The sequence below is a fragment of the Aedes aegypti genome, chromosome 1, assembly GCF_002204515.2.
Source record: "Aedes aegypti strain LVP_AGWG chromosome 1, AaegL5.0 Primary Assembly, whole genome shotgun sequence".
Classification (NCBI taxonomy): Eukaryota; Metazoa; Arthropoda; class Insecta; order Diptera; family Culicidae; genus Aedes; species Aedes aegypti.
This window is the reverse complement of record NC_035107.1, coordinates 24,388,572-24,413,342: the sequence shown is the minus strand read 5'-3', so window position 1 is coordinate 24,413,342 and position 24,771 is coordinate 24,388,572. Positions and strand designations below refer to the sequence as shown.

The 24,771-nt window shown below is 39.0% G+C and overlaps 1 protein-coding gene across 2 annotated transcripts in view; it reads right to left on the bottom strand.

The window, feature by feature from the left end:
- Positions 1-24,771, bottom strand: part of LOC5564667 (glutamate receptor-interacting protein 2) — a 141,364-nt gene that overhangs the window by 50,835 nt on the left and 65,758 nt on the right. The gene's annotated exons all lie outside the window — the stretch shown is intronic.

The following is a 24,771-nucleotide window of genomic DNA, read 5'->3' as shown; positions in this document are numbered from 1 at the left end:
TTTCATGCCAACGTAACGCTCTTGGTTTTGTAATCCAAATTTCACTTCTCTATAGAGAATTATTATTTTAGTATTAAACTGAGCGGCATAATCAAATGCAAAGGCATTCAGTTTCCGGTGGGTAGTGCCTGTGCTTTTATTGTTTATAAGTCCCAAGGTGGAACTTTCCCCGAAGTCGTGTACTACTACAGTGAGAGGCAAAATAAAGTGCCCACCTTACCAGTTTTCGAATTTCTCTCATTGATTTGGTTCAAATTAAAGTTAACACACCTAAATCTTTTGTGATATTTTATTTTTGATGTTCTTTTAAAGTTGCACTTACGAAATTTTGATAAAAAAAAAGAATTTTACTTAAAGAAAAAGAAAATCAATTTGTATTGAAAAAAAAGTAGTGACAAAAATAAGTGCCCACTTCCTTCTTGGCCCCATCCTACATTAACATCTTGCTGGAAAATCTGGAGGTTTCGCTGATCCAGACGGGCCTTGAAGAGAAATTCATATTTCTCTAGAACAACGACCCGAAGCATACTGGAAAGAAGACCAAGTCTTTCTTCCGGTCTTGTCGGATTAAACCGCTGGAATGGCCTCCACAAAGCCCAGACCTCAACCCCATCGAGAATTTGTGGGCGATTCTCGATGCTAGGGTTGAAAAAACTGGTGTTACCAACAAAAATAATTATTTTGAAGCCTTGGAGCGCGCCTGGGAAGAACTAGATCCACAACACCTACAAAACCTGGTGAAAAGCATGCCGAAGAGCCTCCAGCAAGTCCTTAAGGCCAAAGGAGGACACATTAACTATTAAATTGCTTTTTATTTTTCTTAAATCATCTTTTCTGGGGCCAAGAAGGAAGTGGGCACTTATTTTTGTCACTACTTTTTTTTCAATACAAATTGATTTTCTTTTTCTTTAAGTAAAATTCTTTTTTTAATCAAAATTTCGTAAGTGCAACTTTAAAAGAACATCAAAAATAAAATATCACAAAAGATTTAGGTGTGTTAACTTTAATTTGAACCAAATCAATGAGAGAAATTCGAAAACTGGTAAGGTGGGCACTTTATTTTGCCTCTCACTGTATGACAAAAGCAAGGATCAGCAATTAGTATATGTTGATTTGTCGTGGGTTACTTCACTACAAGGACTATTTTTGACAATTTCTACCAATTTTTTTTTTTTCAAGTTCCATCACGCCAAAGGCAGCAATTCTCCCATTAAGATAGTTATGGATGATGGAGATAGTCTGGATCATAGTGACCCTGTCTGCACATTGATGAGTATCAAAGTACAGAGCCTAAATTCTCATGCAATGGATATTTCTACAGACCAAATTCTGACCAGTGAAGAATTCCTGGCTACAGCTTCATAACCAGTTCAAACGCCCAGGTGTGAGAGCTTGATGTGTGGCGATTTATCAGAAGGATACGGCCTTCAACGTAGCTGTTTCTCACACAATTCAAAAGATTAGTGAGGAATATGATATTTGTGTGGCATCGATTATGGTTATGGACATTGAAGTACTTATAATAATAGTGTACATTTCTCCATGTACTACTGTGCAAGATGTAAAACAAGATACTCCTATTGTAATCACCGGTGACTTTAATTTTGACGTTTCAAAACAAAAAAATGTTAAATTTTTCGATTTTATGAATAAACATTTTAATTTAAAGTTGTAAAATCGTCCAAATGAAGCGACCACATTAGGAGGTTCTTGTATTGATTTAACGTTTATTGAAAATATAAGTGTAGAGTGCAGTCGATATTGTTCATACTTTTCTTACCATAGATCGATTCTATCGATTCTCACGATCGAAGCACCCGAGCTATCAAACATCTAATCTACTGGAGGAGTTTGGCTAACTACAGCTGGATCCAGAACTGAAACCGATTATCCCTTGAACGCCAAACACTGGTTCTCGGCACCACAGAAATGGTCCTTTTCAGGACCACCAAAAAGAGTCCAAAATGAGGTAATTTCTGAAAACTTCATCCGATCAATAACAACACAAAACTAGTACACTTACAAATTCATACACATGACAAATTATTAATAATCTTCAACTACACTCAAACTTCACTGTCATTCAAAAATCATAATCAAATCAAATCCTTTTGAAAGTATTTTACTTTGAAATCCTAAACTCTAAAAGAGCTTTCAAATCAAATGACACATCTCTCTTAAGGGGGCAGGATCCGTCATTGATTTCGGAATTTTCAAAACCAGTTTTTTCGTTCAAAATCAAGAAAATTTACAGGAAAATGTGTTCACTGTATTCTGTTCCCCTACCGAAACACAGTGAACACATTTTCATCGAATAATTTTTAGTTTTGAACAGAAAAACTACTTTTCAAGTTTCGATGATGACGATGATTACGATGACGGAGCGTTGATCGTTCCATAACGTAATTGAATTCTCACAATCACAGCACCTATCATCTATCATCAAGCATTCTATCATCTGCAAAAAGCTACGGCACTGTTGTATGAGTCTGACCCAGAATAAATCAAAGTTGTGTCCACAGTAGTTCTACGTGAACCCCGCGGTAATGTAACAGACATTACCCACCCCAATTTTTTTACACGTTCATATTATTTTAACAAGGGCCATGTTAGAAAAATACACATAAAAAAAAATTTCCTAAAACACGCTAAAAACCACACTACCACTATTATTGGGATTCACACTATCACTGGATCAGCCACCCTATGGATATTGCGGCGCTCATTTTAAATCCCCATCCAACGGCGGCGGTAACGCGCAGAAGATATGCGCGCAATTCAAACGCAATGTCAAAATTCAAATAGGCTTGGATTTTTTCGTTCTTCAAGGACGCAAATGTTTCAAATTTGCTTAATCTGAAACATTTGGTGATTTTCATTATCACTGCGACGGTATATCGACATTTTCAGATAATCGCATTTATCCAAACTTCCAAACTTCTGGAGAGAAGCTTCCAAGCTTCTGGAGAGTGTCGAATCCGCCGTTCATTTTTCGGGATATTCGCAGTCGAACTTTAATTTCCCAGCACTGAGAGTGGAAAGGACACAAAATGCGTTCGTCCACATCAACGTATGTCTACATAGACATACGTTGATGTGGACGAACGCATTTTGTGTCCTTTCCACTCTCAGTGCTGGGAAATTAAAGTTCGACTGCGAATATCCCGAAAAATGAACGGCGGATTCGACAGAGAGAAGCTTCCAAGCTTCTGGAGAGAAGCTTCCAAGCTTCTGGAGAGAAGCTTCCAAGCTTCTCTATGCGTTTGCAGAGAAGCTCTCCTGCATCATGTGAGATGGTTTTTAAGCTTTTGGAGAGCAGGTTTTCAATCTTTTGATGGAAAGTTTCCTCATCCTCTGAAGAAGAAATTTTCAAGCTTCTGGCAAGAAGTTTTCCAAGATTTCTGCAAGTACATCTTGAGATTCTAGAGAAAATTTGCCAAGTTTCTAGACAAAAGAGTTCAATTCTTCTGGAGAGAAGCTTTTTCCGAGCTTTCCATGTTATCGACGAGAAGTTCTGAAAGTTGCTGGGAAGAAGATTTCCAAGCTTCCTAATCTGAACTGAAACTTCCAAACGTCTGTAAAGAATCTTTACAATCATCCATAGAAGTGCTTTACGGCTTTCTGTTTATAAGCTTATGAAGCTTTTGGGAAGAAATTCTACAAGCTGAAAAGAAACTTTCCAAGTTTCAGGAGAATCAATGCTTCTGAGTAGAATGTTTTCAAGTTTTTAGTGAAATAAACTTGAAGCTTCAGGAAAGAAATAAACACGTTGCTTCTGGGAAGAAGAATCCCAAAGATCGAATACTAAATACTGAACATAAAAAATCAAAGGCTAAAGACCAAACACCAAAGCCTAAAGGCCAAAGAACCCAATGATTAAAGACCGAAGACCATAGACAAAAGACTTACGACCAAAGATCTAACATCAAAGGCCAAACACCAAAGACTAAAGACAAAAGACCCAAAGGACCAAAAGCCAATGATCTCAAAGACCGAAGACCAAAGATCAAAGACTGGAGACCAAAAAAAAAACACCAAACCAAACACCGAACACCGAAGACCAAAGACCCAAAAATCATAGTCCAAAACCGAAGGACCAAAGACCAAAAAAAAAACACCAAACCAAACACCGAAGACCAAAAACCCAAAATTCATAGTCCAAAAACGAAAGACCAAAAACCATAGACCAGACACCGAAGACCAAAGACCAAAAATCAAAGTCCAAAAACGAAAGACCAAAGACCAAAAACCAAAGACCAATGACCAAAATACCAAAATACCAAAGAACAGAAACCAAGGCTTAAAGACCAAAAACCCAGAGGATCAAAGACCAAAAACCAAAGTCTAGCTGCCAAAAGTCCCAAGGATTAAAGACCAAAGACCAAGGACCAAGGACCAAAGACACAGCACCAAAGAACTCAGACCAAAAAAAAACAATGTCCAAAAACCAAAAACCAAAGACAAAAGACCAAAAACCAAAGACTGAAGACCAAAGACCAATGACCGAAGTCCAAAGATCAAACCCAAAGAACAAAGACCGAAGACCAAAAATATCCAAACTCCAAAAACCTAAAACCAAAGTCTAGTGGCCAAAGATGCCAAGGATTGAAGGCCAAAGACCAAAGACCAAAGACCAAAGGTCAAAGACCAAAGACTGGAGACCAAAGAAAAAAGACCAAAAAAAAACAAGGTTCAAAAACCAAACACTAAACACCGAAGACCAAAAACCATAGTCCAAAAACTAAAGGCCAAAGACCATAGAATTTTGACCAAAATACCAAAGAACAGAGACCAAAGGCTTAAGACCAAAGACTCAAGTCCAAAGACCCAGAGGGCCAAAGATCAAAATCTAAAGGCCAAAGATCCCATGGATTAAATATCGAAGACCAAGGACAAAAGACCAAATGCCAAAGACCAAAGACCGAAGATTAAAGACTGGAGACAAAAAAACAAAGACCAAAACAAAAATCCAAAAACCAAAGACCAAAAACCATAGTCCAAAAACGAATGACCAAAAACCAAAGACCAAAGACCAATGACCAAAACACCAAAGAACAAAGACCAATGACGAAAGTCTAAAGGCCAAAAACCAAAGACCAATGACCAAAGTCCAAAGATAAAACCCAAAGAACGAAGACCGAAGACCAAAAAAAATACAAACTCCAAAAACCTAAAACCAAAGACCAAAGACCAAAGACCAAAGACCAAAGAACAATGACCAAAATACCAAAGAACAGAAACCAAAGGTTAAAGACCAAAGACCCAGAAGACCAAAGACCAAAAATCAAAGTCTAGCCGGCAATGATCCCAAGGATTAAAGACCAAAGACCAAAGACCAAAGACTGGAGACCAAAGAACAAAGACCAAAAAAACACGGTCCAAAAACCAAACACCAAACACCGAAGACCAAAAACCATTATCCAAAAACTAAAGGCCAAAGACCATAGAACTATGACCAAAATACCAAAGAAAAGAGACCAAAGGCTTAAGACCAAAGACCAAAGACTCAAGACCAAAGACCCAGAGGGCCAAAGATCAAAATCTAAAGGCCAAAGATCCCATGGATTAAAGACGAAGACCAAAGACCAAAAAATACAAACTCCAAAAACCTAAAACCAAAGACCAAAAATCAAAGACCAAAGAACAATGACCAAAACACCAAGGAACAGAGACTACAGAGATTTTTTATAGGTATGGTTAGAGATTATTCAAAATCCCTGACACATAACTTCAAACGACCTTTAGTTGTTTATCTTCATAAATAAAACAATCATTAAACAATGTGCCAACAAGCCTTGGTTGTGCTACTTTTCCCCGAACGCCAGTTACCCGAATGCCAGTTCCCCGAATATCCCGTTTCCCCGAATAGTCCACTTCCCCGAAAAGTTTTTGGCACTCATATTTGTCATATCTTTATAGATTTCAAGGGGGTGAACGTACTGGTCATCTGATATGCACCCTTCTTTATTTGATTGGCGGTTCATACGAGTTTTACCGTCCTCAGCATTTTTGGCAACATGTGTATAGTCGAGAATGACTAAATACCTCCTTCTTTTGATTGCTTATCGTTCTTTCTAATTCATCATCCTGCCAATGAAAACTATGATAGCACCTTTTCGAACCACTATATTTTTCGGGGAAACGGGTCATTCGGGGAAATGGCATTCGGGGAAACGGGTCATTCGGGGAACTGGCTTTCGGGGAACCGACATTCGGGGAAAAGTAGCACAATCCAAGCCTTGTATGCCGATACATTGAAGCCGAACACCAGAATCACATGCAGTTTGCAATTGCTACCGGATTCTTTGCCTCGGCCGTTTTCAGAAAAAAAATCTCGTATATCAAATTTCTCCTCTGTCGCCGCACACATGTGACGGCTGTCAGAGGCCTAACATAATTTATAACTCATCATCAGATTTTTTTCTTCTATCTTTGTTCGTCCCTTTGTTTTGTCTTTGAAAATGATCTCGCTAAGCGTCAGCACGAGTCTTGCTCATTATGTTAGAGAGAATTTTAAACGCTTTTTTCCGTACTGAATTTTTTTTATTATCACCGTTTGAACAGTTTTTTATGTGCGACATTTTTCTTCCTCCGTTTTTTTATGATACAATCAGAGAACGACAAAAGTTTATCGTCTACTTCTTGAGCGACAGACCAACTAGCCTACTACTGAAGATCTCTAAAGATTTGCCAAAAACTTTACCGTATGGACCTATGCACGAGTTCATTATTTGACGTTTGAGCGGTGCCGTGTTATTTATGTCACCATGGAAACTAGTGAATTCGGCACCGCTCATACGTCAATTTAGTGAACTCGTGCATCGGTCCATATCCAGAAAATTTAAAAAAATAAATCTCGTTACTGTGGATTCATGAACATGTCATCCCCTAGTGTGACAGCTAAGTCGTCACAGATTTTTGTGACAGCTACTAGTCAATTACTCGCAGGACGCAATTCCATCTACCTTACACCCAAACAATGACTGCTAGATTTTAATACAATTCTGCATGAATACTTTACAAATACTGTATCCGGTTCTTTAATGAGTTCATGTTCTTGGTAACGAAAGTGACTTCATTGGCATCGTATCATTCCAGGACAACATTTGAGTTGAGGCACGAAGCTAGATCCGGTAAAAAAATTGTAGGGTCCTCGGCCTTACTTCAACTGTGGAAGCAGACGCTTTTGTAGATATTCTTTGAGGTAGATTTCCCCGTTTATAGTCCCAGTAATCATTAACGGCACAGATCTCTAGCCAAATCATGTATTTCTTGTCAAGCTTCACATTTGTGCTGGGCTGTGAAGAACAGTAGCCCAGGAAGCTGCCGGATGTCCGCCTTGACGTAAGTCTCATCATCCATGATTAGACATCATCAGCATCTGGGTATACAGTTTCCAGTCCAGTTTTCTAAAAACTGACAGCGATGAAAATACAGTGCAAACAATACATTCTAAACTGCTTCTAGCTAAGTTTTCATGAGAAAATACCCAACGGATGACTTTCTTCAGCGTATTTTTCAGTGATGCAATTTGACGTGAGACACCCTTTGTCATAATAGAAATGAAAAGATATAGTACAGTATTTGTATTGTAATCTTACACTTTCTGTAAGGAAACCTTACACTTTCTGAACGTGCAACGATATTATACAATGTTTGTAATAGGTCTTGTTTTGGGTGTACTAACCGTCCAAAAAGAGTGAAAAACAAGGTCTGCCACATCGCCTACTTTTTTCTTCTGTTCTACGCTCCGTTCTGCTAACAGCTGACGCATCATCTCCTGCATCCCCGCTTGCTTTGACGGCTGCTGCTCTTTCACCACTCGTTGATGCGTCACTTTAATTAAGTGCACGTGGTGATCATCGTCTGCTTGCTGCACATTAGGCCGAAGAAAATGCACTTTTCGGCAGGAGTTGAAACATCGATCACTGCACGGTTTTTGGGGAAGAATTTTATCAAACTCGATTTGCTGGTTCGATGCTTGGTTGGCTGGCCTTCAGGACGGCTGTTGCCACAGTTGTTTCCACACTAATTTAGACCAATCCGCATGGTCAACGGCTGCGGTGGATTCGTGTGTAGGATGAACGAGCCGCGAGTTCGACGCGGCGAATGTGCATCAACAAGTCACGCTCGTTACGTTTAGTGAGCGTGTAATTTAAGGCGAAAGACTTCTGAAAACTTAAATTACCGAACCGCCACCGCAGCGGTGGAGACGGGCTCTTTGCGGTATTTGCTTCGCTTCACACACAGTGAAACCTACATGACGAATATGGTTAGCTACGCTAGCGAAATTAGTTTCAATTGCTTAGAAAAGACTCCGAATGCATATCAGTGATTCTTCATAACCGAGTTTTAATATAGTTCATATTAAAAATGTCTTCCAAGTAATATGGAAAGCTTCTGTTAAGAAGCTTCGAAAGGCTTTATGTCAGAAGCATGGAAAGCGTCCCTACGAAAGCTTGGAAAGTTGCTCTTCAAAGGCTCACTCAAGAGGCTTGGAAGCTTTCTTTCAGAAGCTTGACTGCTTCTCTACAAAATTTCGGAAACTTCTCTCCAGAAACTTGAAAGCATCTCTTCAAAAGTTTGGAAGCTTCTCTCCAGAAGCTTGGAAGCTTCTCTCCAGATGCTTGGAAGCTTCTCTCCAGAAGCTTGGAAGCTTCTCTCCAGAAGCTTGGAAGCTTCTCTCCAGAAGCTTGGAAGCTTCTCTCCAGAAGCTTGGAAGCTTCTCTCCAGAAGCTTGGAAGCTTCTCTCCAGAAGCTTGGAAGCTTCTCTCCAGAAGCTTGGAAGCTTCTCTCCAGAAGCTTGGAAGCTTCTCTCCAGAAGCTTGGAAGCTTCTCTCCAGAAGCTTGGAAGCTTCTCTCCAGAAGCTTGGAAGCTTCTCTCCAGAAGCTTGGAAGCTTCTCTCCAGAAGCTTGGAAGCTTCTCTCCAGAAGCTTGGAAGCTTCTCAACAGAAGCTTGGAAGCTTCTCTCCAGAAGCTTAGAAGCTTCTCTCCAGAAGCTTAGAAGCTTCTCTCCAGAAGCTTGGAAGCTTCTCTCCAGAAGCTTGGAAGCTTCTCTCCAGAAGCTTGGAAGCTTCTCTCCAGAAGCTTGGAAGCTTCTCTCCAGAAGCTTGGAAGCTTCTCTCCAGAAGCTTGGAAGCTTCTCTCCAGAAGCTTGGAAGCTTCTCTCCAGAAGCTTGGAAGCTTCTCTCCAGAAGCTTGGAAGCTTCTCTCCAGAAGCTTGGAAGCTTCTCTCCAGAAGCTTGGAAGCTTTCCTCCAGAAGCTTGGAAGCTTCTCTCCAGAAGCTTGGAAGCTTCTCTCCAGAAGCTTGGAAGCTTCTCTCCAGAAGCTTGGAAGCTTCTCTCCAGAAGCTTGGAAGCTTCTCTCCAGAAGCTTGGAAGCTTCTCTCCAGAAGCTTGGAAGCTTTCCTCCAGAAGCTAGGAAGCTTCTCTCCAGAAGCTAGGAAGCTTCTCTCCAGAAGCTTGGAAGCTTCTCTCCAGAAGCTTGGAAGCTTCTCTCCAGAAGCTTGGAAGCTTCTCTCCAGAAGCTTGGAAGCTTCTCTCCAGAAGCTTGGAAGCTTCTCTCCAGAAGCTTGGAAGCTTCTCTCCAGAAGCTTGGAAGCTTCTCTCCAGAAGCTTGGAAGCTTCTCTCCAGAAGCTTGGAAGCTTCTCTCCAGAAGCTTGGAAGCTTCTCTCCAGAAGCTTGGAAGCTTTCCTCCAGAAGCTTGGAAGCTTCTCTCCAGAAGCTCAAAAGCTTCTCTCCAGAAGCCTGAATGATTTTCTCCAGAAGCTTGGAAGGTTCTCTCCAGAAGCTTGGAAGCTTCTCTCCAGAAGCTTGGAAGCTTCTCTCCAGAAGCTTGGAAGCTTCTCTCCAGAAGCTTGGAAGCTTCTCTCCAGAAGCTTGGAAGCTTCTCTCCAGAAGCTTGGAAGCTTCTCTCCAGAAGCTTGGAAGCTTCTCTCCAGAAGCTTGGAAGCTTCTCTCCAGAAGCTTGGAAGCTTCTCTCCAGAAGCTTGGAAGCTTCTCTCCAGAAGCTTGGAAGCTTCTCTCCAGAAGCTTGGAAGCTTCTCTCCAGAAGCTTGGAAGCTTCTCTCCAGAAGCTTGGAAGCTTCTCTCCAGAAGCTTGGAAGCTTCTCTCCAGAAGCTTGGAAGCTTCTCTCCAGAAGCTTGGAAGCTTCTCTCCAGAAGCTTGGAAGCTTCTCTCCAGAAGCTTGGAAGCTTCTCTCCAGAAGCTTGGAAGCTTCTCTCCAGAAGCTTGGAAGCTTCTCTCCAGAAGCTTGGAAGCTTCTCTCCAGAAGCTTGGAAGCTTCTCTCCAGAAGCTTGGAAGCTTCTCTCCAGAAGCTTGGAAGCTTCTCTCCAGAAGCTTGAAGCTTCTCTCCAGAAGCTTGGAAGCTTCTCTCCAGAAGCTTGGAAGCTTCTCTCCAGAAGCTTGGAAGCTTCTCTCCAGAAGCTTGGAAGCTTCTCTCCAGAAGCTTGGAAGCTTCTCTCCAGAAGCTTGGAAGCTTCTCTCCAGAAGCTTGGAAGCTTCTCTCCAGAAGCTTGGAAGCTTCTCTCCAGAAGCTTGGAAGCTTCTCTCCAGAAGCTTGGAAGCTTCTCTCCAGAAGCTTGGAAGCTTCTCTCCAGAAGCTTGGAAGCTTCTCTCCAGAAGCTTGGAAGCTTCTCTCCAGAAGCTTGGAAGCTTCTCTCCAGAAGCTTGGAAGCTTCTCTCCAGAAGCTTGGAAGCTTCTCTCCAGAAGCTTGGAAGTTACTCTCCAGAAGCCTGGAAGCTTCTCTCCAGAAGTTTCTCTTGTCTTCTTGTCTTCTTGTCTTCTTGTCTTCTTGTCTTCTTGTCTTCTTGTCTTCTTGTCTTCTTGTCTTCTTGTCTTCTTCTCTTCTTGTCTTCTTGTCTTCTTGTCTTCTTGTCTTCTTGTCTTCTTGTCTTCTTGTCTTCTTGTCTTCTTGTCTTCTTGTCTTCTTGTCTTCTTGTCTTCTTGTCTTCTTTCGTCCTTAGCCTTATCTTCACACTATGTTCACAGCGCCCTAAATTCAATTATGTCACATCAAGACCACTATAATAATAAACACAAAATCGTCGAAATCAAAGAGCAAGTGAGCCATAAATCTGTTAACGCTCCGATCTAATTAAAACTATTATTCTCCCCATCACATGGGGACACGTCGATTGACTGCCATCTTCACAGTGCACTAGAGAGCTGCAGCATCAACTAAAATGTTTTAAATTAGCTAAACGCGAGTAGTTCAAAAAGAAGCATCCCAATTAATGAAATCGTTTTATAGTCGTCCACTCACTTCCCAAAAGGCTTCCCAGCGGCACGACATCCAATTTCCTAGAGGTCTAATTCGGGTCGCCACGGATCAAATCAAGTGTACCGGGATTTTTTTTATATTGCACGCAGCGCTTCCTGTGATCTATGCCGCTTGTCGTCTGTCGGCCGCCCTCTTGCGTTTGAAATTGGAACCTGCTTGAAAGAGGTCTGTTTCTCTCTCTCTCGACGCGAAGCGACGCGTCGGCATCAGTCAGCGATCAGTCACAGCCTCCTGCGTCCCGTTTTGCGACTACTATGTTTTTGAGAATCTGCATAATGCAATGGTCGCACGCGCGTCTTCTAACTTTTTAGTCATTAGCTGAGGGAGTTGCGCGATTTTAGGGAGAGACAAGAAAACTAAAGATGACGATGGGGACTTCGCTTTTGGGACGCGGTTTTGTGTTGTTGTTTATCGCAATGAGAGGCCTTTTGAGTGTGAAGAGCGGTCCACGGAGGAAAGGAGAACCCGAATAAAAAATTACCATTACTCAATTTAACAACAAAACATCAAAAATTCATTTGTTTTGATCTAAATTTAGTATGCAAAGTTAACATAACAATCCACATTTTTATTGTAAAAATGACATTTACGATTAATTTAATGGTACCAAACAATAGAATAGGTGATGAGTAAATTGTGAAAAATCATTAGGTTCTATGGTAAATCCGAAAGTATGATAATGTTACAATACAACTTATTGTATTTTTATAATTTATTTTATCAGGGATAGCACACATTTATGGTTCCCGTGTGACGAAGACCGTGCACTTCAAGCCGTCCCGTAACGAAATAGAAGACTCGCTCCGATGGCGAAACCGAAACACAATTAAATGGAAACGGTTGAGCTACTGCAAATGGGCTGTGCTTCAGAGGGCGGCAGGACTTTGGAGACGATTCACCGCTGCGAAGATGCTCCAAAGACCTCACACAGGTCTCGCTGACTGTACGACTGATGTCGAATATCCAGCAAATAATACATGTCTAAGTTATCACATTTAATCGTATCGAAATCGGATCTGAATTGAATCGGCATCGAATCAAAATAGTAAACGAATCGTAATTGAATTGAAATCGAACCAAAATTTAAGATCAAGAATTAATTGAAATCGAGAATCTAAATCATGTGTCAAAATCTAGAATGCTGATTCTAAATCAATAGTAAGAATCTGAATTGAGGATAGAAATAGAAATCGAGAAAAGAAATCCTAAATTTAAATCTTAATCGAGCATATCAATGAAGTTAAGAAGACAAGAATATAAGAAGATTAGAAGACAAGACGGCAAGAATCGCAGTCGAGTTGAAATCGAGAATCGAAACCGAGATTCTAAATCGAACATCGAGAATCAATTGAAATCATGAATCGAATCAAGCATTGAGAATGGAAAAAAAAAATCCAAATTGAGCTTTGAAATAGAGAATAACAAACATAAATAGAAAACGAAATCGAAAATCGAATAGAAATCAACTGTCGTGTTCGAGAATCTAAATCAAGAATCGAAATCATAGGTATAGAAAGATCAAATCTCTTTATAAGTGAATAAGAAGATATATAAGTTCAATCAACCAATGAAACGTTAACTCTAAGAGACAAATGATCCCCATTCCGAAGATAAATACAGTTGCGGATGGTCGATCAAGTACCAGGAAGCCAGCACATCCACACGCGTTCCGTTCCAGATGACTATAAAGATAAAAAATTGTGTGGTGATAAATGAATTACTGTTACCAAACAAACCGTCACGCAAACAGAAGCCGTCCAGCAGTCATCGAGCATAGGAGTACCGAGTGGGAATACAAATAAATAATTCAATTAAAAGAAGCACACAAGAAGGTTCAGGGCAGAAGGGCAGAATCGTTTCCCTTGTGTCGTCTCAATCGGTTTATCTTGCGCCAATGCAATCATAAGAAGAGTGCACTCTGCACTCATTTCCACATGCTCGCCGTAGTTTTGAATGAGAGTGAAAAAGTGCGAAGGGGAACTGAATGGTCTCACCATAAGTACACACTAAACAAACATTCTTACAAAATATCGAGTGCTTTGACTCCAACAATTGCCTCCGGCCTACTTCGATTTTCCACGCTCGAGTGACGCAATCAATCGATGCCACCACTTTGATATTATATGCGATCGAGACGATCCACGGCCTGCTATTTCATTAAAATGTGTCATCTGGTAATAGACTGGTTTGCCCCATAGGAAAATGTCAGAACATAGACGTAGCCAGATTACCGACCTGGTTCCCTCCCGGCCTTCGAAAAAATACTATTATATTAGGAAAATTAAAATTTTATCATCATGCATAATTAAATAATTGCATTATACGAAAATCCTTCGATAATACTAGATGTACACCAAAACTTCAGGCTTCTGCCAAAGATATTAAGTTAATCCACAACCGTCTTGAAGCTCTCCAGGTTTCTATCAAGGATCTTGCAAGTAAAACTACTATTTATCCTAAAATATACCCTTTGAAGGAGGTATGCTGAGTTTTTTTTTTCTACGAATTCCGCCTATGATTCCTTTTAATGCTTTTCTTGATGAATTTCTTTAGTAAGCATTCTGATTATTTTTGACGGGTTTCACAGAATGATTCCCAGTGATTCCTCCTCACATTTTCCCGAAAAAAAACTTTTCCAAGAATTTCTTCAGATGTTCATTGAGAAGTTCCTTCATATATTCCTGTGAGTACACTCAGAATTTCGTATACATGCTTTATCTAAGGAATATTGCTATTGGAATATTTCCTGAGTAATACCACCATTATTTTTGTAGTAATTCTTGGAAGGACATTTTTCCTGGAATTCATAGTGATTCAGGGATATGTTCAGGGATATTTCCAAGTTTTTCTTTACGAGTAACTCCAGATGATTTTTTTTTTCGGTATTCCTCCAAGAAGTTGGCGAGAATTCCTCGCAGATCAATCCATTTTGTATACGTTATTCAATAAACCAAGCATTCCTTCTCGGATTCGTTAAGAATTTACATCAGGTATTACAAAGCATTTTTCCATGAAACTTCTTAACGATTTTACCAGACTTTTTTCGAAAAAAAAATCCCTAAAAATTGTTTTAAGAACTTTCGTTCGAGCATTACAGAGTTCTAGATATATACTTAGCTCCTGTGCATGTTTTAATGGACTCTTCCAGACAGTTAAGTCCATAGGGTATTTCACCAGAAATTTCTCTAGAGACCATTCTAAATAATTGTTCTGTACAGAACGAGCGAAAGTAACACGTATAACAACCCAACCACAAAACAACATTTGGCACTTACCGAAAGCGGTCCCTAGCGCGACCCAGCCTGCCTACATCAGTGAGAATTCCATTAGTTGGCGTGAGTATCAACAGTGAGTACCCGCGAAAGAGATCGCTGCCATCATTGCCATCTATCATCATCACGGCAATCACATGGCACTCACCTGAAAAGCATCGTAGTGAGTGCTAGCGCGTCGCTAATATTCAACGCGCATCCAAAACACGTGGAACGCGACAACTCTCTAGAACGCGTACGCGCTAGTATAAATACACGACCCTGTTGCCCGTCCATGCTAGTGAATTAATTACCTTAAATTTTAGTTCTTTCTCTACCTATTTCATTTGCTCTTTCTATTGTTGTCAGAGAACGAAGAACAACAAAACAATCCAAAAATTGAACCTTTGTGCGTTACCTCAAATTTGAGCTACGTGGCACAGTACTGAAAGTTGAATAATTTGATTAGCCGGTTAAGTGAAAATAACTTAGAAGGTGGGTATTTTTTCGCATGGATGTATTGCAAGTTTAGAGATAACTTTCCGTTCTACGGTAGAACAGAAAGCTACCACAGCAATCACATTACTGATTTTCACAGAGTATCATCGATCGGCTGCAATGATACCTTGGAAACCACGATGATAGCTGTTGTTTTCGGCTTTTTTTAAAGCTTTGGACTCAACTAGCATACTTCGATTAGATTTTTTCGTTCATATGACAATGATTCTCAAGCCTGCGGTAGAACTTTGACAGCTGTGGTAGAACTTGGCGGCTACTGCAGAACGGAAAATTTTCAAAAGAACCGTAATAAATTAAAAGAACTTCTACCCCATTAACTCAAAAATAGGTTCAAAATTTGAACCAATTTGTAATAAAACTGTGGCCTTCAAATTGTACATGGGAATTTCTATTGTGTAACGGTTTGTAGTACCCCCTTAGCAGGTTATCGAGGTTTTGTCACGGATAGTGTAGTTGTCGTGTCATTTGCATGCATTGATTATGGCGTTAACCGTACCACAGTGTTGGGTTGGAGCAAAATTGATTGGATTTTAGTCACTCTTACCTCTGTTGCAATGCAAAACTGCTACTGTTTACTCGTATGCTATAAAACTATTCGCCAAAACTCAATTATATGCTGAAATGCAAACATCAAATGCGGGAACACGAAACGCGGTAAGATTTTTAACAAGGAAGGCGAAGTCAAAACTTGATTTTCTTTGCTGGGTTGGCGGTGATATGGATCTAAATATCCTTTGATTACTTTGTGTTGCCGCATTTGAAGCTCACTTAGACTGGATTTACACGTCAAACGCAAACAACAATACACATTTTGGCAACATTCCTTGAACTTCGTATAAGCACTTTCACAATGAAAATACTTGATCACCAATTTATTCATCATCATGAGCAAAATCACGGGAAAGCATCGGAAATCGCGTTTAGCTGCAGTAAAAACCTAGGTCAGATTTCACTTTTGCGAAATGTAAACAACCACGCAATCGTGTTGAGTAGTGATATTGGTGACTTTCGTTGCAGTGTTGCCATAAAATTTAGTGTGCATAATTCATACGAATCAAATCTTTTTTCTAGTCATAGTGTTTTAAGTAATAAAGAAAACCAAGAATATTTGTTTCCATTTTAAAATACTCGACTGAAATGTTGGATCCTCATTGAAAACGCATTTTTTAATACCTTTTTAAATTACTAGGAATGTTCAATATGCAATATCCACAGCACTGCTGTGTTAATTGAGACGAATGTTTTTGTAAATTGATTTTCGTCGTACAAATATTATCGTTTTGTGTAAAATGCACATTCTACTAATACCTATATGCAGTTGTTTTACATGGCTTTGCTTTATAATGCCCTTCCCAAGTAACCATAAGCACTAATAATAAGCCCTTAATCAGCATCATAGATGCGTACATGCATTATAATAGCACCACAAATGCTTACACACCTTATAACAGCACTTCCGCTGCATAGAAACCCTATTACAGCATCATTAATGCTTCTAAGCCTGATGCATACAGGCTTTAAATAAGCACTATATGGGCTCTATATTCGAATACAGGGCATCTTTAAATGCCATCCAGTGTTTTGACAGATATACCACGTGCTTTGTGTTTGCATATAGTGGTAAGAGGGAGTCAAACATAAATCTTCTCACTACTACAATTGCAGGTTTTATGAAGGGGAAAAGTGATGGTTTAAATTGGTCACCTTTCTTTCCAATAATATTCATCTTATGTGGCCGTAGGAGCAAAGGAGCAGGACAACAACTCAACAATACGGGTGTCGCAGGTTCGAGACGCAAAATGAGGAATTTCATCTTCATAAAACGAGGATCAAAATGTGGCAATTGCAAGTCCTCAAAAGCGTGAAAACTACCAAAACGAATATGTCTGATACGGAGAAGTACTATCTCAATCATTTTATTACATTTTGCATACTATTCGAGGTTTCCGTTTTCATTCATTCATTTATTTACCTCGTGTGTCAATTGCTTGGCCGCATACGCGAAAGCTCTCTGGCTGCGTACGCGAAAGCACAAAATATTCGCCCGAAAAACCTGGCGAAAACAACTGACGTTTCTCACGTGGTCTTATATCAGCACTAGTGATGCCGAGAAGCACGGTTATATCTTCGCATTATAATGGCACGCTATTTCGCCTTTTCTGGCATTATAATAGCATTATATGCGTATATAAAACTGACAAGCATCAAATGATTACCCTATATGCGCATATAATGCTGTTACCGTGCCGCATTATCGTGCTTACTGATTACTTGGGTAGTATTGTGCACAAACTGAATCAAAAAGAGCTCATGCCAGAGCGTTAATGATTAATCATAAATTTAATCATGATTAATGATTAATGATTATGATCAATCAAAAATGTTAATCATTAATCACAAAAAATCAAGAATTAATCATTAATCACTAATCATAATCATTGCAATATTATGTTTTAATCATTAATCACTAATCTTAATCATAAAGATCGCTAATTTTATTCAGTAATCATAATCTTAATCATAAGTCAAACATATAATCAATCATTAATCAATCATTGAACAAAATTTAACAAATTTTCCACATTGCTTTCTAATGTATAAATAAATTTTACATTTCTTATATCGTGTGACAAGAACAATGACAGTTTATGCCCAAGGAAGTTCCAAATTCAACCAAGCTTTGCTTTGTATCCAAGGACGTTACCATAAGAGTAAAAAAGACCCTTAAATGTTTCCTTCATGTACAGTGACCCCACACAGTTGAATCACCCACAATTTATGAATCAGCTGATTTCAAAAGACAAAATTATTATCAAACTTGTCACAAAACATCATAGAATTATTTTACACATAGTTTCTTATCAGTAAAAATAATTCTATGATGTTTTGTGACGAGTTTGATAATAATTTTGTCTTTTGAAGTCAGCTGATTCATAAATTGTGGGTGATTCAACTGCGTGGGGTGACTGTACGACGGTGCATTTGCTTAGTTGTATTTGATCCGAATCCAAAGACCCGGTTGGAAGCATGTGAGTGGTACCATACTACATGAAGAATTTCTGTTTATAGGGGCAGATCACCAAAATTTGACCTTGCGATAGGTTTTTAGTCGTTCATAAGATTTCTGTATACTTTGTATGAAAATCGGAAATCAGTCCTTTTTGCCTAGTAGATGATATTTCTTTTAATAGTTCCTCGCTGTCTTTGTTCACGTTTGATGTTTGAAGTCTAACATCGCCTGCAGGTATTCACTGAATATAGCAGAACGTTAAGTTAATCTTGATTCAACATTTGATGATTATATACGATAAATCATGCTGAAAACTTTTTAATTTGAATTGTTCTCTTCAATAATGAATAAAGCCATTCATTTTCATGTTTATTACTCATTCGTTGTGTACTTCAAAGCGCTAGATCAGGGCTGCCCAACGTACGGCCCGCGGGCCGCATCCGGTCCGCGACCTCATTTTGTGCGGCCCGCGTTGGGTTCGAAGATTCTTCTCATGTTTTGCCCGCTGAATATTCTACCAACCCGAAGTTAGAACCTACTAAACCAATTCAATTTAGTTTCAACCTAATATTCTAGCTTATTAAATCTTTAAATTGTTTAGTTTTTACACTCTTTTAGATATTTTATTTTATGAATGATTCAAATTCCAAATCTCAAATTCTGGGTGTTTCAACAATGGCAGGCTTTTAACAAAATCTTGAACAGGATTTTTAAAGAATTCTGGACACGACTTTCAGAACAGAATTCTAGACACGACTGAATGGAGCAGAGCCTCATTTGAATTGACATTTCTTCTCAACTGCGTATTGCGATCAAAGAAATGTGATTTTAGTGACCATTTCGTGCAAGTAATTTCCCATGTATCTTGATTGGCGATTTCTTTTCTTATCAGCAGCAAATCAGCAGCAGCCTTAACATTCGCAAGATTCTCACAGACTTTTCACCAGGATTCCATAGCCAGGATTTTCAACGAATCCAATTCATATTTTTTTTAGAATCCTGGGCAAGAACGCTATGTAACATTTTGTCGGAACACTAAACGAATTTATATTAAAACTAGTGGTCCCGGCAAACTTCGTCTTGCCATCAAGTAGGCTGTTGAAAAATGTCATGAAACCTCCCATACAAAATGACATTAATATGTCATTTTGTATGGGAGGTTTCATGACATTTTACTCTCCTGTTTTACCAAATTTTCCGAAAACTTTCCCAAACTTTTTCGTCACACGAACACGTCGGAACCCTTCAAGAAAATAACAGTGAAAGAATTTCGTAAATCGGTTGTCCTGTTCTCAAGCCATTTCGTGACATACAAACACCACTCCATTTTTATTTATATAAATTATGAGCAGGTTAGCAGGTTCTTTTTTGAAATACTTTTCAACATTTTCAAAGATTTCTAGGTGGCATTTCAAAATGATTAGGGTAGATGTACCAATAGTGGAGGTACTAAGCACGATTGAATTTCATTTAACCGCCTAATTTCAAGAAGCGCAATTAATGCACATGTTGATGTTGTAACGGGAAGTAACGACCAATGACTTAATGAGAAAAATGATTCCATCGTAGTAATCCACGGCATGTCAGTGAAAAATAATACCTCCACTATTGGTACACTGTTCCTTTAGTTGCGGTGTATTTTTAATTTGTGTTCCTATAGTTGCGGTATCCGTTGTTTTCTTATGAATCCTCCACTATACGAACACTTTACCGCAACTATTGGTACAAGCAAGAACAATTTAATGATTTAATGAATGAAATTTTAATGAAATTTTAATGATATTGCATCAGTTTTATAGACATTTGAACGCTCTTTTCAACTATTCCGTGTATCACCAAGCCAATACGTCGATTGGCAGTGTCGGTTTTGTGGCTAATGCAATAAAATCAGTGGAAACGGCACTACCGCAACTATAGGAACACCCACAACTAAGGGAACACTTACCCTATTGAGTGAGATTCTGAAGGAATCCTACGCACGATTCTTGTAAAATCTTGGACAGTCTGACCAAGATTTTCGTAATAGCTTGATCAGGATTTTAGCACATCCCGGTTCATGCTAATAATATCAGGTGCTGTTATTAGAATATTAGAATGCTTAGCAGCAATTATTTTTTATTAGGATTTCTTCAAATTAAATTTATTTCATTCACTGATTATTTCAGGTTTTATGAACTTCATTTACTGACTTTTGTCAGAATTGTTGGAAATATTGGTGCGTTTAAAAATGCGGCCCGCGACATAAAATTACTTCTGCGATTTGGCCCGCGGTTCAAAAAGGTTGGGCAGGCCTGCGCTAGATATTTAAATTTTTGAACCCCGGAGAAAGCCCTCCCCTATCTGTAATGCTTTGTGTATGAAAATTTTCAAAATTTTGTTTGAGTCGTACCGCATGAGCCTACCCCCTCCTCCTTCGAGCATTACATGATTTGTGGACGGTGCCTTAGGGAGATGCCATTTAATCATTATTTTGATTAATAATCATTGATTAATGGTTAATTATTCAAAGGCCAATGATCAAATGACAGAAAGCAATAAATCTGATTTAAAATCGTTTGAGCTTCGTTACAGCCAATTTTTAATCTATAACCGTTTTCACTGATATCTAGATTCAAATCAAGGAAGGGCGGAAATTCCTTTGAAACATAGTTTGAAAAAATATTTTTCCAGTTTTTCATAAAGATCTCGTTAGAAAATTCCTACCAAAGGTTCAAACTGATTTCGCACAACATTTCTCAAAGAATTGGGCTGTTTAGTGATTAAATATTTATAGTGATTTGTAGCTAGTTCGGAAGATCACATTTTTCTAAGTACATCACAATTTTATTGCACTTCAATATCTTAATATTGATATTATAATTTATTTAAAAAGTTTAGTTCCAGGGCACGGAAGATTTTGAAACCTTGGGTTCTGGTTCAAACTTTAACGTAGATTCAGAAAATACAAAAATACTGGAAACACCTAAACAAGCCAATTCTTCCGAAAAATTCAATATCTACTTCAATAATTCCCTTGAGAATGAATTCAATGGCTTGGTTTGCAAAATTCATGATGTTTAATATATGGAAAGCTAGGGTTCACAACTACCAATATAGTGCTTCACTTTCACTTTGGAGGAAACATTGGAGTATGAATAAACAACTAATTGAATTTAAACATTTCACTTTACAAAAAAAATACAGAAACACACTAGAAAGGCAAGCAAAAGCCATTATACTTTTATATGTACAATAAAAATATTATCTTTGGGTTTGCTCGCCTTACTGATTCTACACTGTTCTTTCTTTTATAAAGTGAAGTATTAACCTTAGTAAGGACCTTGGGTCTTTTTCGACCCATTTCAAAATTCAAATCAATGTAACTTTTGATTGAAATAACCTAGCAATTTGAAACTTTCTGACAATTATTTTTTTGTGGGAAATTTTGTTTTTGCGAAAACAAAACTTCTGAATGACCCCTAGGGGAGCTTCCATGAAAAAAGTTACAAATTGTGACTTAGGGTCGTTTTCGACCCGAAAATTCAAACAGCTCACAAAAATCAGTGTGTTGACCGAATTTAGTTCTGTTGGGCTTGAATGAAGGGCATACATGTCTAGTTTCAGAAACCCTCCCGGAGATCCGGATTTGGTCACTGTGGCCACCGGGAACCTGCTACATATGAAAAAAGTCCCTTAAGAGACCCTTACTTTGACGACCTGTAGTTTCGTAACTAAACAAGAAATCTGAACCGTCCTCATATTGTTGAACAGGTATTCACGTGGACTGTGAATAGAGATTCTCAAATCACTTAGTTATTCATACCCGGTTCCGGAAATCCGGAACATCCGAAAAGTAAGTTTCCATCGCAGTTCTGTATATGTAATTCACATCGGCACTATTCGGTTGATGGATATTTTGGCATACTTTTTTTCTGTAATGAGGAACCAATTACCGGCGCACATTCCCTGAAAAATTCGGTCCTGTATGGTCCATGCGGAACCGGTTCCTGGAGTTCCGGGAGGTGGCCAATCTGGACAATTCGATGAAATTACTCAGATTTGAACCCCAAAACCAAATGAACTGTGTCCAATTCTTTACGATTTCTTATGTTTGGATGTATTTTGCCAAAAGAATGAATGGATGGTTATTCTGGTCCTTTTGGAGCACCGGAATGGCCACCGGGAAACCCGTAATATGGGACCACAAAGTTCTAGCATCAAAAGTAGGCATGCGACGGCTCAATCTTCATGATTTTGCATCCCTGTGGCTCTGCTAGTTCAATTATTCATGAATGACCACTTTGGTTCTTCTGGCCCACCGAAATAAACCAGGAATGGCCACCCGTATTGTGGGACATTTCAGTTTTTGTACCAAAACTAGGCATGCGACGGCTCATTCTCCATGATTCTGGATACCTGTGACTCTGCTAGTTAAATTTTAGATGAATGACCACTCTGGCTCATTGTTACCTCAAAATAACCCAGGAATGACCACCGGAGATACCCGTATAGTGGTACATTTCAGTTTTTGTACCAAAACCAGGCATGCGACGGCTTAATCTTCATGATTTTGCATCCCTGTGACTCTGCTAGTTCAATTATTGATGAATGACCTCGTTGGTTCTTCTGGCCCACTCAAATAACCCAGGAATGGCCACCGGAGATACCCGTATTGTAAGACATTTCAGTTTTTGTACCAAAATTAGGCATGCGGCGGCTCAATCTTCATGATTTTGAATACCTGTGACTTTGGTAGTTCAGTTATTGATGAATGACCACTTTGGTTCTTCTGGCCCACCGAAATAACCCAGGAATGGCCACCGGAAATACCCGTATTGTGGGACATTTCGGTTTTTGTACCAAAACTAGGCATGCGACGGCTCAATCTTCATGATTTTGAATAGCTGTGACTTTGCTAGTTCCATTATTGATGAATGACCACTTTGGTTCTTCAAGCCCACCGAAATAATCCAGGAATGGCCACCGGCAATTGTGGGACATTTCGGTTTTTGTACCAAAACTAGTCATGCGACGGATCAATCTTCATGATCTATAATACCTGTGACTTTGCTAGTTCAATTATTGATGAATGATCACTTTGGTTCTTCTGGACCACCAAAATAACCCAGGAATGACCACTGGAGATACCCGTATTGTGGGACATTTCAGTTTTTGTGCCAAAACTAGACATGCGACGGCTCATTGCTCATGATTTTGAATACCTGTGACTTTGCTAGTTCAATTATAACTGAATAAGCACTGCACAATGGTCCGAATCGACAATTTAGCCGGAAAAAGTGTTTTCTCTGATCTCGTCGATTTTAGACGTTCGTTGTCGTCAGAGAAGTTATTCGTAATTGAGTTTTAAAAGTCAATTTACACCCTCTTCAGCCATAGGCTGCACAGACTGAACATAACTAACATTAGACAACGGACACACGGAACGACCAGTGGACCTGTGAAGAATTTTTCGTTTGACGAAAAGATTTCTCCGACTGGGGCGGGAATCGAACCCAAACTCCGTAGTACAATACGCCTAAACGACTGACGCAGCTAACCGCACGGCTACGAAGCCAACAATGCATCTTCTAAGAAAAAAATTTAAAAAGGTGGCCTCTATTTAAGTTAAAATTTTGACTCAATCTTTATGGTTTGATAAAATTTGTGGCTGCCCTCTTCCAAAAACTTTTGAAAAATACTTGTTTTAAATTATGAATCGTGGTTTACGGCCAACCAGCCGAGTGGAAGTTTAACAACTACCGAAAAGCTAAACATTACATAATCCAATTGCAAATTATATGTAATATTTAGCTTTTCGGTAGTTTTGAAAAATGTTATTTTGAACAACTTTGTCGAAAACACTTTTGATCTTACTCTTCATTTTAGCTAAGTAAATTGATTTTGAAAGTTTCAACACAGGGTGGACCCGAAAAATCAGTTATTTTGGTCTATCTATTGTATTTTCAGTTCTACGTGAATGTGGTCTTCAGAAGAGTTGCAGAGGAAGTAATGATATGCATTTTTAGAAGATGCAAAACTCAATAACGAATAACTTCTCTGAAGACATCGAACGTCTAAAATCGATGAGAACAGAGAAAACATTTTTTTCCGGCTTAATTTTCGATTCGGACCATTGTGTACTGGCTCTTCGGGACCACCGAAATAATTCAGGAATGGCCAACAATGGAGATACCCGTATTGTGGGACATTTCAGTTTTTTACCAAAACTAGGTATACGACAGCTCAATATTCATGATTTTGAATACCTGTGACTTTTCTAGTTTAATTATAGATAAATGACCGCTTTGTTTCTTCTTTACTACAACCCAAGAATTACACCTTAGATACCCGTACTGTGCGATATTTAAGTAGTTGTACCGAAACTAGGCATGCGACGGCTCATTCTTCATGATTTATAATACTTGTGACTCTTCTAGTTCAATTATAAGTGAAAGACCACTCTGGATAAATAGATTGTATGACATTTGCCAGAAAACCATTTGCCAGAATGATTTTTGCCAGAAAACCATTCCCCAGAATCATTTTTTGTAATAAATTTTCAACTTTGATATGAAATCTATTGAACGAAAAAATTATGGAAAACTTAAGGCTACCGAAGTATTAAAAATTGCTATTTGAGTATTTTGATTATACTTATATTGGGGCGCAGAGCTACTTGGGCACTTCCATGATTCATGTTGGTTAGGAGAGTGTTTCTCGGTCGAA